Raw genomic sequence first — 17,718 nt, 5'->3', positions numbered from 1 at the left:
AACATCACCATACTACTTATTTACTGCCATATCTCCTAATCGTATTATTCCATGGCAACCAAATTCAGCAAAGTTGTACAGATGGAGATGCTGACCAAGTCTGTAGCATTTGATGAGCGCAAAGTATGAGCAGTCACGCACAACCTGTGGCGCTCTGAAAAAAAACATTTGCTGAGTCTATGCATGTCACTCCCAGTCTACTGTAGCATCTCTGACATGAACACAACATTGTTTAATTTGCTTCATTACTGTCTTCATATATCTTGCCTAATTGCAAGATGAATGTTGTCAAACGGTCTCCCCTCTGTCCATAAATATATGTGATTCAGCAAAGTGAGGCAGACCAGAGTGTACTTAAACAAGCCAAGGCTACTCTACAGCATTAGCCATAGCTCAACCGTCTTTATCTCCACAATTAACGTACAGACATTCTCATGTTAATTTTGGAAAGGAAACAAAAATTCAGAAAGAAAGCAAATAACTGTACAGTATTTCCCAAACTTGTTTAACTACTGTATTTATTTAAAGATCCCCTCCAGACATGCCTTCAATAATATTCCAATGCATGGAGCAATAATGTGTGTCTGATGTGTTTTTTCCTCAAAAAAGTACAACTGCCATGTTAAAATCCTTAAAATGGCATGTCCTCCTTCTCCTTCATTAAAAATTCCATAATCTATGAATATGTAATATATTTAATCTCAGAGGTTTAATTGCTGGACACAAAATGTCTCATTGTTCACTAAAGTCCATTCTCAGTGTATGTGCACTGGAGGTTTCAAGTTGCCACATTGCACTTGTAAACTTGTAAGAGTTGGCTTCAAAACTAGTTGTGGTTATGCTCATAGGCCCACCCGTTAAAATCGGATTTTCAATGAGCACAGAGAAACTTTCGCCCTTCAGCAGATGAATGTGAAAACAGTCTTCTAGTGCCAAACTTAGCACATACATCATTCTGCACAGTGAAACTCAAACATCCAACTGAAGGAACAAGACAAACATATTTTTGAGTAGAGGGGGACTTTTAGTGATGTCCCGCAACACAGTAAGCTGGATTGATTCTATGTGTTGAATACCTAGAAGCTTGCTACGCTAGTTTTCAGATACATCCTTTTATTTGATCATTGTCCTCCTCTAAATATTAACCATAAATCTCCCAAAATCAAGACAAGGCAATTTAAACATCACATATGATTAATTTCATATAATTGCAAAATAAACTGGTGTCAGTGCTGTTTGGCTGGAAAAGCCAAACACCTTCTGTCCTCCATTGCACATGGTTGACCCTTCTTCAGAGAAAGTGAAAAGCATATAGCCTTTTATAGAGTGCAGGATGTACCATGACCAGTAGACCACATTCAACACATATTCAACATTGTGAATTCAAGTATCATAAGGACACTGATATGTAGGGATACAATCTAAATAGTCATTATTTGTCAATGCTTCACTGTGGCAAATAAGCTTTGACTTGTACATAATTGTCAATTTAGAAGAAAACCTCAGCAACTTTTTGGTATAAGAATCATACCTGTAAAAACAAAACCAAACAAAACAATTATTTTGTCATTGTAAGGGAATGTCCAGAAATCTGAATTTCTCCTATAGTATTAATGAGTACTAATGAGAGGTGTTCTCTCTTATTTTTAAAGATAATGTTTGCATTTGTAAACGTGCAACTCTGGTTCAGATTAGAAATGTCCTAGTTTTGTTGACAGAATATTTCTAATACTTGCAGAATTCCAAAAAAGCACAGCCGGCCTTTTCAAGCTGAGGGCTATCAGGCAGTGGGCCTTGCCTTTCTACATCAAGGAAAATGAGACTTCCATTACTGGCTGTGGCACCACCTGCTGCTCCCACAATCTCTGTAATCCAAAGATGCCAGATGCTGACACCTCAATCACATTCACCGTCTCCCTTGGAAAATATACCCATCGACCACAGGAGTACTGCAAAATCCTGTATTTTCCCAAAGTGATGAGGCAGACTCTTCTGCTCTTTTTGATGGTATAGGGCAAAGGTAGGGGACTGTAGAGAAAGATGGCCTGACTAGACTGACTTTAGAGAACATACTATCTGAACATTCAGCCCTCAAGTGAGTGATGAATTCTTCATTGGTGTTGGTCCTGTATACTGATGCTCAAAGGCTGAAAAAAAACACATTTCGTACATTTCCCCGTGTTTCCCAATAGGGGGTCCAGAAAGGGGGTGGTGGTGAGAGAGATGAACCAGACTGTATGACATCAGTGAAGAAATAATAGATGACTCTGCTATAGATTATATTATTCATTTATCAATCGTGTGAATTAGGCGATCTGAAAGTATTGACACTATAAAATCCCAAGTGTGCAAACTAACGATAACTGTGAGACAATACTAGACATGTATGCCAATCCAACATGGCTTAATGACTCTTTATAGCCAAAAAACATGTTCAAACATATTTTATGAGTCATAGCTTTTGGTGAAGTAATAAACAAACAGGTCCCGGGCATTGTTGGTGTTCCAGGGATTGAACCTGTGCCATATGTTTGATAGCTCATACAGTTAAACAGACACTGTAGGTCAGTGGTTCCCAACCTTTCCTGTCTGATGTATGCCCAGTAATGCACATGTAGTTCGGCTCAAGTTTAATCACCGTTCTAAATTCATCCGCTACTCCACAACCTGTAACCATAGCAACATTAAAGAGCACAGTGTCAAAGCTTACTTGTTATGAAGTTTTGAAGGATGGGACACAGCAGAGGAAAAAGAACTGGAGAAGAAAAGAAAAAAGCCAGGTGAAAAAACAGAACCGACACCTGAAGAGCTTAACATGATAGAGGAAGAGAAGGATGAGATTAATACAAAACAGGCAACAAAGTTTTCTCTACCAAAAACAAAAGAACACTGATTTGGAGACATACTCTGCTGTCATGCTTAATGATACCTCATGTGAATTTTATGCCTTGGTTCAGGCTGGTGGTGAGTACAGTGTGGCAAGTTGTCATGACAACGGTAAGCTCTTGCTTCATAACCTTTTGATTTTGAGTGCAAAACTTTCACCAAAAATTTGTGAATGCTTTTATTTTATATTGTTGGCAAATGATCATGGTATAAGCGGGATAATCAACTTGTAGGTGTGCAATAAACGGTTTTAAGGCACAGCTTTGCATCGGGTGGTTCTTCTCCTCAATGTCATTCCTTAAAACTGTTTAACGCACACCTACTCGTTGATTATCCCCTACTAATTACATAAAAGACTACATTTTTACAATAATTCTTTTCATACGATTAAACTGTCAATTTTAGGTTGCTTGGGTTACGTTTTGCAGTTGTTCGACTCTCTCAACTCTCTCAACGAATCTCTGCTGATCCATTACTTTTAGCCACTTCACCATTAATCCATTACTCTTACCTATTAACTGTTTAGCTATTAGTTTTAGCTAACAATTTCAACCATTTATCCATTAGTTTTAGCTATTTCACCATATATCCATTATCAATCTATCAATTTTAGCTATAAACAATTTATCTATTACTAATTACTAACTATTTCAACTGTTTATCCATGACTTTTAGCTAGCTATTTTAACAGTTTATTCATTACTTAAAGCTAACTGTTTCAACAATTTATTCATAAGTTTAAGCTAACTATTTTAACAGTTTATTAATAAGTTTAAGCTAACTATTTTAACAGTTTATTCATTACTTTAAGCCAGGGCCATTTCTAGGATTTGAAGACATTTGGGGCTTAGCCCAGACCTCTGTAGGGGAGTCTGGGGGATTTTTTTTTGATAAACAACCTCGATTTTGATGCTTTTTTTATGTATTCTGGAAACTTATTTACAGTCATGTACATGTCTTAATCATTGAAGAATTGAAATGTGTACCTCAAAAATTGTTGTTTACTTTCCAGATTAATTATGAATTGTGATGTTAGAAATATTAGTAGTTTTTAGTAATTAGTGTTAGTATTGAGTAGACGCAGAATACTTCACAACTGCTATCACTGAACATTTATTGACATGCTACAGTACCAGACTACAGAAAAACAGTTAAATGTATGTTAACATTAGTTTATTGGAATATTAAAATTTCTGGTAGGCCCCCTGAAACTACTAGTTTTGTTGATGTGTCACGGATATGGATAAATGGTGTTGACAGTGTCGTCATAGACGTACACAGTAAGGTGGTTGTCCATATAGGTGTATTTCTCTGCACTGAGCTGAAATGAAACAAGTGCACATAAATTAGGTTAATAAATATTAATAACACATAAATAAACATAGGCCTTATGGATGATAGATGGACCAATCAGTCTCTATCTTAAAAAAATCTAAATTCTCACACCATCTATATGGTTCTTAATATAGATCAATGTTTGTAATATAATACATTAACAAAACTGATTTATGGGGGATTAATTTGCTCAAACTTAAAGCCAAATTAAGAAAAAAGTTTGACATATAGATAAATTGGTCAGATGAATCAGCATTATGTGTTTCATAATAAATGAATCTATCTGTCAATTTTAGTGCTGTGTTTACAACAGTTACTGAGGACAGCAACTTTTTAACAGCTTAAGAAAACATCATGTTAACAGAGTTGTTGTGTAGTGTTAGTGCGTGTATTAAAAGATCTGTAAGTACTTTTAAAAAGCCTTTAAAAAGTAATTAATTTATCTAGATATAGGTGTAAGTCAGACCTTACCAGTTTTTTCTGCCTCCTGCTTGGAATTTTTTCATGTCTCTCTATCACTTGATGCCTGGGCTGCCTCTGTGTGCTCCTCCTTAAACCTTTTCTTTCAATCTTGAATGAGCTGTGTCTTCTTTACTTTCTCCTTGTTTTTCTTTCAACACCATTACATCCTGCAATTCTTCCTTACTTCTGTCTCCTGACTCCTTCACTCTGAAAATGTAAGAAGCCTTCCTTTTAAAAGTCTGACAGAGCATGAAGCAGAACTTTAACTTGTACGGTGTTAATTACAGTAATTGTGGACAAACGACACACAACAGAGATGCATCAATAGTCAAGCTATCCAAACTATCAAGCTACATTAACATTACTGTAATGTAAAGCAGCAGCAAACTTGCCAGTTAAACAATAATGTCAATTTAAAAAACTTTAGATCCACTGAAGAGTTTTTGCTAGCCACTTTGTTGTATTTTGTCTAACAGATTATTATTTAATGGCACACATGTCATTCATATCCTCTGATTCATTCATCTGTCTCATGAAAGTGGCTCCAGTCTACCTATTGGCTTCTGCATGAAGGTTTGTTTGTTTTGAAACCCTCATAGCACGAGAGGGTGGTGGTTTGTCTCATACAAGGATACAAAACAGAAAACAAAACAAGCGCTCTAAGAAGCTACAACAGAAACTGCGGTAGGAAGCCAGTCTGAGGTAACAGCTGTAAAGTGATGAAAGTCTGTGTAAGTTACGCTATTTCTGAATTTGAGAGGTGGCTGCATCACACACATTATGTTTTTTGTCAAGCTTCACATAGGCTTACATTAAAAATTATACATGGGGCTAAACTCAAAACGTTAGAGGCTTAAGCCCTGGCAAAATGACCTCACAACGCTGATGCTTTAAGCTAACTATTTTAACAGTTTCTTCATTACGTTGAGTTAACTATTTTAACAGTTTCTTCATTACTTTGAGTTAACTATTTTTCATTCATTACTTTTAGTTTTCATGCACTCTCAAGTGCAACATGTGGTGTTCAGGGAGACTGTCCTCTCATGAAAAATGACACATGAGGTCGTAATGTCTGGCCTCCAAAAACAACATATAGTTACGTTTCAGTTAAAGATGCCATCTATCATCCATAGATATTATGACCTGGTGCAGTGGTGCAGTTCACATGACGTATATATAAGTTGACAGATTTTCTCATTTGGAGGTGGCAGTTTGGGTGGATGGTGGGTGGAGACTGCTGTTCATTTCCGGATTGTAGTTACATTTTTAAAGTAACTACAATTGTCTTCTAACCTTCACCCTGTGGTTATTATTGTTGCTATGACAATGAAGTGAAATGATGTTGCCCTGTTAGATAGGGGTGATAGATTACAAAAATGCTCCTATGTGTCTTTCTGGAGTGCATGGTTAAACGACCAATTTGGTTGTAATTTGGTGGACTTGTTCAGGTGTTACAGCTGACTCAATATGTGGATTTTGTTTTTCTATAATCAAATCATAATTCTATTTTTTCACATTTATTGAGCTACTCTACAATCTTACCCCCCTGCCTTGACTGGACTAACAAGATTAGGTATTGCATTACCTTCCAACAATCCCACTGCTTTCTAACATTGCCCCTAATAAAATCATCATGCCCTGTGAATGAAAATGAATCATCCTCAACTGGTATTACATGTTCCTTTTGGAAACTTATTCACAAGATCTTAATAATTCATCAACACTAATGTAAATGGTTGATAAATGGTACCATGACTAATTTATTATTATTGTAATATTAGCTGAAATTGAATAGATGTGTATAATTTGGAAAGAAGGTTCTATTTTAAGTGCATCCCCAGTCTGAATGGTTTGGCTGGAGAGGGAATTATGATTAGCATAAAACATGTTGATAGGAAATGAGGAAGTGTACTCAGATTAATTTTTAATAGTCTTTTACGATTTCCACCCACATTTGTGCACTTTATTTAGGGATCAATGATAAACCCTTGGAGAGAGGGAAGGAAAGAAAGAAAGATTTTTTTCCTGAGACACAGCATTTCATCTACTTCTGATCTTCATTGCTTTGCCCTGAAAGATATCGCTTTTACCTCTGGGACTTTTTCACCTCCTCGCAGCCAAAGGCCACCAAGTAGACAGGTATAACAGGAATCAATAATTCCAACCTGACACACAGTGCTTTACATTATGCTTGCTTACCTGGATGCAAACTAATTGTCTCTTAATCCTCATGTCAGTCATCCTGACACCCGGGGGCCTTTAAACAACATTTATGCCCCACACCGGAGCTACCCCACCCCCCCAAAAAACTGGTTCTGCCTCAGGACAAGGCCTTTAATAGCATATTGATCAAAAATGAATTGAGTGCACAAATAAGAACACGGCAAAGCACAAATATTACAAACTACCCAGTCTTGGCTAAATGAAGGTCTGATCAATGCAGGATTAATTGCATTTCCCCCATGTCACAGTGGAATAAAAGTGTTGGATCCCGTGCCACTACGATGAAAAACAAAATGCATCATATTAGAACAAATCCACTGGATATTGTTTATGTCTTCTATTCCCATCAACTGTAATTTGAGAACGTATAATCAACCGCCGATTGAATGCTCAGGTTAGGACCATTCATTTATTAAGTTTTGCAAACAGTAATTTTTGAAACTGATTTTATGAAAAACTCTCCTTAAAACGCTACAACACATGCAATGTGTTGTTTAAAATAGTTTTGAATGAAAGAATAATCATTATGCATTTCAGTAGATTACAATTCAATCCTGTTCTTGTAGAGTTTAGACACCAAGGTTGATTCTTACTAAGCCTGTTGTAGATTCCTGTCAGGGGCAAAAAATCACTGCAATTTTTCAATGCAGCAGGGTGGACTGCAGATGTAAACAAACCCAGCCGAAGTTCATCTGACTTTTATAAAGCATTGCTATATAAGATCTGATGCCTGACTTGATGTTCCACATGTCTAGAAGGAAATAGAGCACAAAAGAAAGTGTTTCCGCTGATGAACCCGAAATATTGGTTGACAAAAAGACACTTTTGGATCTGCAGGTATGCATTCATCCTGCAAAAGTATATGTGGGGAAATATTAAATAGTTTAATGTTGTTAACTCAGCAGAGAGATAAATGGTTGGATGACCCATAAAAAACAAGTGTGGGACATTTTTGGTAAACTCTGTAGGTTATTTCTGTAAACAAAATAAGGTAAAGGCGTAATACGTTTTACTGGTTGCGTCAGTCAAGTCTGAACAGATAAGAACAAACAGAAAAGCAAACTGTGTGAGAAATGACAGGTTGTCGCATTCCTGCTCTTTTGTCTTGTGTTGTTTTGCTAAGTGGAGACCTCTGCTAACGTTCTTGCTCTGTCTGTCTCTATCACTCACTTCTTCACCTTAGTCTTTCTCTTTCTGTTTGTCCCTGAAAAATAAGCGACACATATTTTGCACTTACTTTTCAGATGCAGCAGATACTTCTATGAATTTCCGTTCCCTCCTCTTATATTTTGCACCTCTGAACAGGAACACCTTAAAACATATTGCACAAGACCAAGCTTTTACATTTTCAGCAGTGGCTCTTTTCTTTGATTTTAACAGTGCAAAACCTTGATGAGGTACTTTAGTAAATAAGGACAAACACAATTTGACTGTTTAGCATCTAAAAAACAAGTCCAACACATTAAAGACAAAATACATTGTTGTAGGATGACATAACCCTAACCCATTGCCTATAACAAAATACATTTTTAACCCAAACCATGATGTTTCCCTAACCCTTACCACATGTTTTTGTGCCTAAACCTAACCAAACCTTAACAAAGCGTTGTCAGACCATAAAATGGTTTTGTTTTTGAAACAGCATTGTCATGCTGTTGATAAGGGCATCAGATCAAAAACAGCTTTTACAGCATGTGTTGTTCTGGAGGGCATAGACCAATGACATATTTCAATGTCATAAATGTGTTTTTGAGTTTTATGAAGCTTTGAGCACAAAGAATAAAATTTCACATCTCAAAACTTGTATGGATAGATACCACAAGGGAAATTTGGAAATCGATATTTTTGTAGTTTGGAGAATTAAACCTTTTAATTTTTAAGGTTTTTATTATACACAGTTTATTTGTCAAGTTCCCCTTGAAAAAATGCCACAGCCTTTGGATGTTTCCTGCCACAAGGACACTTCACTAAAGATCTCAGAGGTCAGTCCTAATATGTCAATTGCTGATTAGGATGGAGAAACAGGTCTGATTGTGGGTTAAGACCCATCATTGATGCTGCAGAATTTTCAATGGCCTACAGTAAGTGGAGTTTGACTTTTTAAACATGAAGGGAGTATCTGAATCAGAGAGCAAAGGCCACAGGGAGCAAGAGGTGACACTGAAAATGTTCTTGATGTTAAATGAGATTCGATGACTTGAAAATCAAACTGATATACTCTATATCAAATTGGAGTTTAACCCATGTGGGCAACAAATAAAACCAACAGTTAAGAGGCAGACTTTGACGGCAGATATGTGTTGAGGTTTTTGCTTTAAAAGTAATTTCTCTCTAGAATTTGCATCTGACTTTAGCATATGTTTAAATATTTCTGTTTTACAGAATCATGAGAGGTGGGTGTGAAGCCATGTTGTCTGTCAAGTGTCTTTTTTTTTCCTGCCGCTACTAGCGAGCACCAAAGTCGAACGTTCTTTGCATTTTTACATGCATGTTATTTTATTCATCCATGGTGTTACATTTCGGCTTTATAATTATATCTACATGCCACATTTTAAGGCTATATAACCTCACAAGTGTGTGACATTTTTCCTTTTAAAATAGTTTTCATTTGTCTTCAGTGCTGATACACCCTTTATAAATTAAGTCTCACACACATCCTAGTTGGTTTGAAAAGTGTCCCAAAGTTTTCAGCTCCCTTCTTTGTGAATTATGGCAGCTGTACATAGCATGGATTCAAATGGACCGCAATGGGTTCTCAATCTTATATATTTTCATGGCATAAGAAGAAGTATCAATACCTTGTGAGCAATGTAAGAAAACACAGTTGCATGTGACAAACATAAATAGCTAACCATGTTACCAACATATGAAAGCTGTGTATTTAGCCATATTTTGCATAAATTGGTAAAAATTAGTGTTTGCAATGTACAGATCATTCAGGAAGACAACAAAGAAGTGATTTATGCCGTAGGAGTGGTTTTAGAAGTTTTCGGAAGACATTTTTTTTTATCCATCATTGTTGCAATCCATTGTATCGATTGTGAATCTGCAGGTTCCACAATAGACAGTATTTCATGCTCAAAACATTGATTTTGAGTGGAATATTCCTTTAAGGAGGCAATATCAACCATTATTTGGCATTAGTATGTAAAATAATCACTCATTAAACTCTATTCTTCTCTGCTCTGCTGCAGCAAAAACTCAAGCAAACTCAGCTTGGGAGTGCAGAAATCCAGTAAGCAGCAACTTGCGTATTAGGTGCATTACCATCACCTTCTGCTTCGGAGTGTAGACCAGAGATTAAATCCTACCCATTAATCCTGTCTGTCTAATAAACTCAAAGAAAACTCTACTGCTCGACCTTCTTGGCAGGTTCATTAAAGTTTTAATGCTGAGCTCCTGAATTCCAGTCTTCCTAAGTTCTTCCTTCATATATTGTCTTTCTTGATCATACTTAATACAATCTATGATTGCATGTGTAATACTCTCGTCAGAGGGGTGGAAAAAAAAAAAGTATATATTGATATCAGCATCAGCAATTGGCCAACATGAGTTGGAGAATATCAGTATATATATCGGCAAAAAATCCAATACTGTGCATCACTAATTGCAACCATTTATAGCAAATGGTTATGCATTTAAAATATGGCGGAAAAGGCTTTACTCTTTGGGGGAGCTCTCAAAGAATTATGCATGAACATTAGTGAAGTTTAATCAATCAGTACTAAAACTCAAGCACATTTGGAGGAGGTTGGAGTGGTGGAGGGAGCTGTGGCAGCAAAGAATGTTGGCAACTGTGTGCTAGGTTATAATGGCTGTTTTGTACACCTGCATCAATATGATTGGATGTTATTAGTCAGCTGGTTGTGAAGCAGTGGGTGAAGTGTGAATGAAACTGCTGATACAAATCAACCAATGCAAGCACAATGTTATACTCTGCGTGATTAATTCCTGTTTGCACACAGCCTGCCCTACTGAACAGATTGATTGAATCAAAATATCAGGTCAGGAGTCTTAGAGTAATGGAATAGTACTGAGAGTCTTGTATCTCTAGAGAGTGGAGCTTGGTGAACGTTATGAGGCAGAAGCCCAGCCAAGCTATGTGTATTTTGCTCTCATTAGGGCTGCTGACGTGAAGATAGGTAGTGGGCTGTAGAGAGAGGTTCCTGTGTGAAGTAGGGCTGAGGTAGTGGCAGCAGGGATGTAGGACCTGCTTTTGTCTGCTCTCCAGCTTCACTGCACTGGACTGGCGGTCACCCCCACAGCAGACTCTGACTGAAGCCGGAACAGCGCCAAAGGTCAGATCCCGGGGGATGGTCTCGAACCCCAGGAAAGTTAAGTGGTTTTAAAAGACTTATTCACTTGGAGTTGTTTGCCTTTGTCTATGTCGCATGTAGTTCAATGTTAAATGCTATTGATTTTAAAAGAGCAGCTTAGAGCCGTGATACTGGGGTGGGGAAAGCAGGAAAGTTTGCGGTGGAGAGTGATTTCGCTTGCGGTGCAATATTGTGTGTTGTGCCCTGAGGGGATGTAATTTCAGTGTGAATTGCAATGCAGTGTTAAGTTGCAGTGTCTTGAAATTTCTGTGTGGGGTGGTCTAGACTGGCAAGTACTCACATACCTGTCTTTGTAGTAGTCATAGTAGTAGTAGTTTTATTTGCTATATGACACAGGTACCAGAGTTCAAATATATACATGCTTCATTTTTAACAGTGTCACAAAAGTAGTTATTCCAGGCATATATTTATTTAATTATTTGCAAAAATTGCCTTTTATGAATTTGGTCCCCTACCCCTCTAACATCCTCTGTGCGTCCCTGCTGTCATGGCTCTCCCTCCCACTGGTATCTCCTAGGGATGCATACAAATAAGAAGAAATTATTTGGATCCTCACAGGCTAACTTTATTTATAGCTGGACCTCTTCCCACTGTGCACACAACTTCTTAAAAAAACCCCACAAAAAACAGTTACACAGTTACACAGCTTTTATTTGGGAAATACAAATCATGTTTTATTATTTGATTAATTCTGGTACATGGTTAAAATATTATTTTGTATATTTTGTTGGCAGCTGAACTTATAGATTTATGTATGAAGAGTATGAATGGAAGTAGAAAACAATTGAATGCAGTAGATTAAGCAGATTAGACTATTTTAACAACTTCCGGTATAAATCACACCCACTCCCAGTATAAATATGAATACTGATTTTTTTTGTGAGATAAAGAGATACAGATAGTAGCATTGTTCTACAACCTTGGCATCTCCTAACATTAGCTACCTGTGAATTTATTCCCTTTTATGTTTCCCTTCACATGAACTGTGTGCCTGTTAATCTCCTTGGGGCCGGATTGACATTCATTCAACATCCCTCAGATAACTGGCTGTGGAATAAGAGATCTGGGTATGCTGTCAGTATGAGTCAGATTCAGGCCCTCCACAATCACATGCATAGTCATGGGTGGGCATAGTTGGAAGGTGGAGGTGCTGCACCCTTACAAGGTGCTGTCCACTTGGACCAGACAAAGGTAGGTGCTTGACAAATGTCTGCACAAGGAAATGTGTTCACTTGAAAGTTCCTCTTCTGTGTTCCATCAAAAGACTTTACAAAAAGTGTACATGTATGCTCTGCATGCTCTGTAGAATTGGAAAGTAGTTGCTGGTAAGTTGTATGAGGGCTACAGTAGCACAAAGGTTATATAAGGGATGAAGTAGTAGCTATGTTTGTCAAGGACACGTCCTGCCAAATGACACCTGCTGATGGGGAAATATTACGCCCACCTAGGCCCACCCATGGCTACATGCACAAGCCTGCAAGTGATTCACTCTGACAACACACCAACATTACTTACCTCAAAGCCAGTAGTGAAGGGATATTTAGGGAATGTCAGTCAGGAACCAGGGAGTATGACAGGCACACAATGCATGCAAAGAAGAGAGAAAACCATTAAAATGTGTCCCGAGAACACACAGTTGCCAATATTTAGAAACAAGTACAAGGAGGATCAATTAGACTCTGTAAAATCAAAGAAAAATGGCTTGTGGTTTCAGAAACACTCCATTACACTGATTGCTACTCAAGTGAATGTTTGTCATTTTGCATCACCAAATGATAGCACAAGTCTGTTCATGTTCAGGCCACGCTTTCCTGGTTTGTGAGACTCATTTGCAGGTGCTTTTATCTTGGAGAGTTACTCAGGCATTCAAGGGCAATCTGTGATGAAATGTCAGACATATCGGGTGATGAGGAGAGGAACAAAATGCAAAGAAGTGTTGACTCATACATTTGTCAACAATTGTAAGCACATAATCATATCTTAAGTAGTTCCAAGTAGTTGTTCATAAATTTGCAAACAAAGCCCATTTGAAGCATTTGTACATATTTTATATGCTTTATGGCACTATAAAATTGTAAGTACATGGTGTGATTTACATTCATATTCATGAAAGTTTGAAAAAATATTATGTTGACATTGCATTTAGCTTGCAAAACCTTTACAGATGAATGCATGTTTTCTGAATTTTATGTCATTAGTCACATTGATAACATTTAAAGCCTCCCTGTTAAGTAAGAGCGTGTTGATATCGAGCTTGAATAGAACATTGCTGCTGGTTTTGGTCATTAGAAAAATACCACACAGTAGACTTATAATAGATACTCCCATTGGGAGAGATTTGACAAGCTGTCAAAACACCTCTCTTGTTATTGGACACTGTCTTAATCTTAAAAGTCTGAAGACAAGTTTTGTGGGGTTTTTTTAATGCCATAAAAACATTTATAGAGAGTGGGGACTTAGACGCGTCCCTAGGCAAATTACCTTCGTATTTCTCTTCATCCTTCATTGTCAGTGTGTTTGATGTCTCTTTTATTGCAGTTCTCTGAAATCGTCTTTTATCAGCATGGCTGAATATTTTGCGAGTATACTAATGCTTTGTTTTCCATGTAGTCAGCGCCTAGTGAATCAAGATAATTACACAGTGAAAGCAAAGACAGTGATTGTACCCCTCATACGATCCATGACACTTGTGTCTAAATACATGCTACTTCATGGATCATCTTGTTTTTTCCTTGTGTGTGTATGTGAGGGTGTGTGCATCTATGAACTTGTGAACTGGTATATAAATTATAGATATATACCATTTGCACCAATCAGAACTTCTTGGTGAGCCACTGAATGTGTGGAACATAGTGAGATAATGAATTGGCTAATTGGCTAAACACTGACCTCCATATATGAGTATCACTGAAGCTGCCTCTTCATTGTTTTCACTGCATCTAACATTAGGAAGTTCTCTCCCCTTTAAAAACTGTTTTGGCTACACATTTTGCCATATCAAGAAAAGCATTAGCATAATTAGTAACATCAAGAATGGCTGCACTACAGTTAGATGTACCAGTTCCAGGGCCCTGGTATTCTCTAGCTGTGTCACTGACATGACACTTATTATCAGTAGGAGTCTTTACAGTAAATATAATATATAGAATAATATAAAATAAATTGAACAGTGTTATGAAAAAAAACAGGAATAGAAATTGCAGTGTCCTCTGAGGAAAAGGACATTTTTCGAAGCAATTACACATGCCGCACAGTATTTCAACTGTCAAACTTGCAGAAATAATTAACAGTAACAGTTTAAACGTAAAACACCTGCCACCTGATAACTGTTGCTGCAATACTGATTAGGGATCTATTGCAGTGTCTGGCCGTCACAGAATGTGACTGAAAGAAATAACATAAAAAAAACAATTAAAATATGTTTATTACTGAATGAACAGAATGGATGTGAAGGTGCAATAAAAACAGCTATCAGTGCTCTGAATAAAATCTATATCCTAATTAGTTTATGAAAGACCATACATGCAATAAGTCTTACGTCCTTTTAAGGATAAGGCTGACATTATAGCAATAATAATAACCATGACTTTGTGGCTGTAAAGGAGTGTATGGCTGTATATTTTTCCTGAATGAGCCAAGATGCACTTGGAACAGAAAACAAGAAAAGAGGAAGAAAGAAAAAGAATGTTACACAAGTGTTTTCATGAGTCATTTATGATTCAAGTACTACATATGATATTTTTATTCTATGAGTAAATATAATCATGTTAGAACTGTTGTTGTTAGTATCTAAATTTTATGCAACTTTATACTTTAGACTCCAATACATTTCAGAGGAAAATACTGTACTTTCTTCTCCATTACATTTATTAGACAGCTTTAGTTACAAGTTACTTTTCTGATTCAGATTTTACACATTGCATAACATAACAAGCTTTAAAAATACAACACACTGTTAAAGATGAAACCAGTGGTTTCCAATCTTTTTGGCCTTGATTGGCCTTTTTGGCCAGTGTTTAGTCGGGGTCACATTTCAGATTTCTATGAGTTGTTAACACCTCCATCAAATAGTGATTTTTCCCTCTAAAATTCTCACATGATTTCATTTCAATAAATGTTCAAATGATCCAATATTTTACCAAAAATCAAAGATTAGAGAAAAGTCCAAACCTGAAAACAGATTTGTGTATCAGAACTTTGTTTTTCTTCTTTCCTCTCCTATTAATCATATCATGTCCCCTCAGATTTATATGGTGGCCCTTTGGAGGGGCCTGACCCCTAGGTTGGGAACCACTGGACTAAACTAGCTCACTGTATATAAAGTAGTGCAAACTAGGATGCATAATTAGCAGAATGGAAAGCACCCAGTATGATTGACCATTATTGAAGTTTATTGAAGTTTGCTCCAACTCCACTTCAAACTTTAAGTTCCTTCTCCAAATTGCACTGTGCTATGGGCAGCCTGCAGTTGTGTTTATGGGTACCAAAATTAAAAAAAGAAATCTGTTGGTAACAAGTAGTGCCCAGTATTATTATCATGTTTAATGTGAAAATACACTTTTGATAAGCATCTCAACAGGTAACAGGGATAAAAATAGCGTGAAATTGCAAATGGTACTGAATGTCACTTCCTGAAAATGTACTGACAATAAACAGTCCTGTGACCAGAATTATAATCAATAGTACAGCCTCGTGACCTACAGCCTCTGCTAACATGCTGCTTTTGCTATGCAGCCTGTGTAGACATAATCAGACTTTTTTTTTTCAACGCACAAAAAATCTACATACACCCATCTAACATTTTACACGTGTGGACATGAAATCATTCTAGTGACCCTGCAGATGATTTTACACTTTTGTTAGACATACTGAAACAATTTTGTCAGTCAGCCAGGAGTGTGTCCTACAGTGATGAGCAGCATAGATGGTTGTTTTAACAGCAGGTGAGAGAACTTCGAATCCAGCAGGGCAATGTCAGGTAGGGTCTAGATGTTTAAAACATCAGTTTTAGATGGACTCATTACTGATTCTCTTTGCCAGTTAGATTTCAGGAGAATATGATCATGTTGGATACTATTTCATAGCAAGTTCACCGAACCTGTGAGAATTCTGTGTATATGAAAGTACTTTTACACACATATTTAGGGTTGTTAAACAGAAAACAAAAACAATAACAAAACAATAGTGAATAAATATTTATTATGTTATTGTTTTTCAACAGTTAGCACCCGACTGATCCATACATGCAATTTTACTAATATTTAAAAAAAAAAAATTACTTATCTAAGATTAGAGTATGTCCACATTAAGACAGTTAAATCTTCTTTTAATGGGTCAATATAGCAGAGGATGAACAATGGCGAGAAAAAGAGAAAGAAATCATATGTTTCAAAAATTCAAAAAGGAAAATAGAAGTCTGACAGAAACAGATCATTGAGTGATCATCTAATTATCACTGGCAAACATGTGGAAGAGCAGGTCAAAGTATTTTCCCAAAAGGGCCACAAGCTTTCAGAGGAGACTACAAGGGAAACCGTCTTCTCCCCAGTATGTTGTTTCGTAAAGAGAAGATCATTTGCAGATGCAGCCGCAAGGCCAATTGTCACCAGCTTTGATCACTTCAAGTGGCGTCAACAGGTAAAATGTCTGGGCCCAAGGCTAAAAGGTAAGCCTTTCGTTATCTCTAAACAGTTTCCAAGGGTGATAATGGAGAGGCATAAAGTGCTTCTACCAGTTTATCACCAAGGTAAAAAAAGACAAAAAAACAAGTCTGATTGCTGATAAGCTGTGTGTGAATCCCTACACAATGCTGCTTGTACGGTAAAACAAACAAACAAACAACTTGGCAAAATCTTGAGACATGTAGCTATTTTTAATTGTGTCAAAGTGCAAATCCTTTCCTTCTCCTCTTCCCCTACTAATCAAAAGAAATACAGGGCAAAAAATGGCATTGGTATGATATCAGCTTTCTCCAATTTCTCCCATCTCCATGCCAACACAAAGTCAATTACATCACAAATGCACAGGCTCATTTTACACACATTACAACACTATGAATAGGCTTGTGCCTTTTTGTAATTCCATGGCTTAGCCCCAAATGAACCCACTTATGCCTGGGTGGGTGCTGTAGTAGCCTACATCTGAGGTTGTGTTTATGCAGTACAGACAGATCAGGTGGGGCAGTGCAATTTTGGTGCTCATTCATTCATTATTCACTACCTAGCTGGAGATGCTGCCACCTGGAATGAAACCCTGTTCTCTGTTGTGATGAGTGATTGTTTTGCCGTTGCACCAGCTGTGTGTCCTGCATTGACATCTTTGCGGGAGCTCAGGAGGCATCCTGAGGACACCTGGTGTATTCCCAAAGATTTCACTGTACAAATGTGAAATCAGTAGAATACGTTAGCATTCTAGTGAGTTGGAAAGTTCAGATGTTCATGTATTATAGCAAGTGGTGCTGTTTGTGGTAGTCACC

The sequence above is a fragment of the Thunnus thynnus genome, chromosome 11, assembly GCF_963924715.1.
Source record: "Thunnus thynnus chromosome 11, fThuThy2.1, whole genome shotgun sequence".
Lineage (NCBI taxonomy): Eukaryota > Metazoa > Chordata > Actinopteri > Scombriformes > Scombridae > Thunnus > Thunnus thynnus.
The sequence above is the reverse complement of the archived record's forward strand: the minus strand, read 5'-3'. Positions refer to the sequence as shown.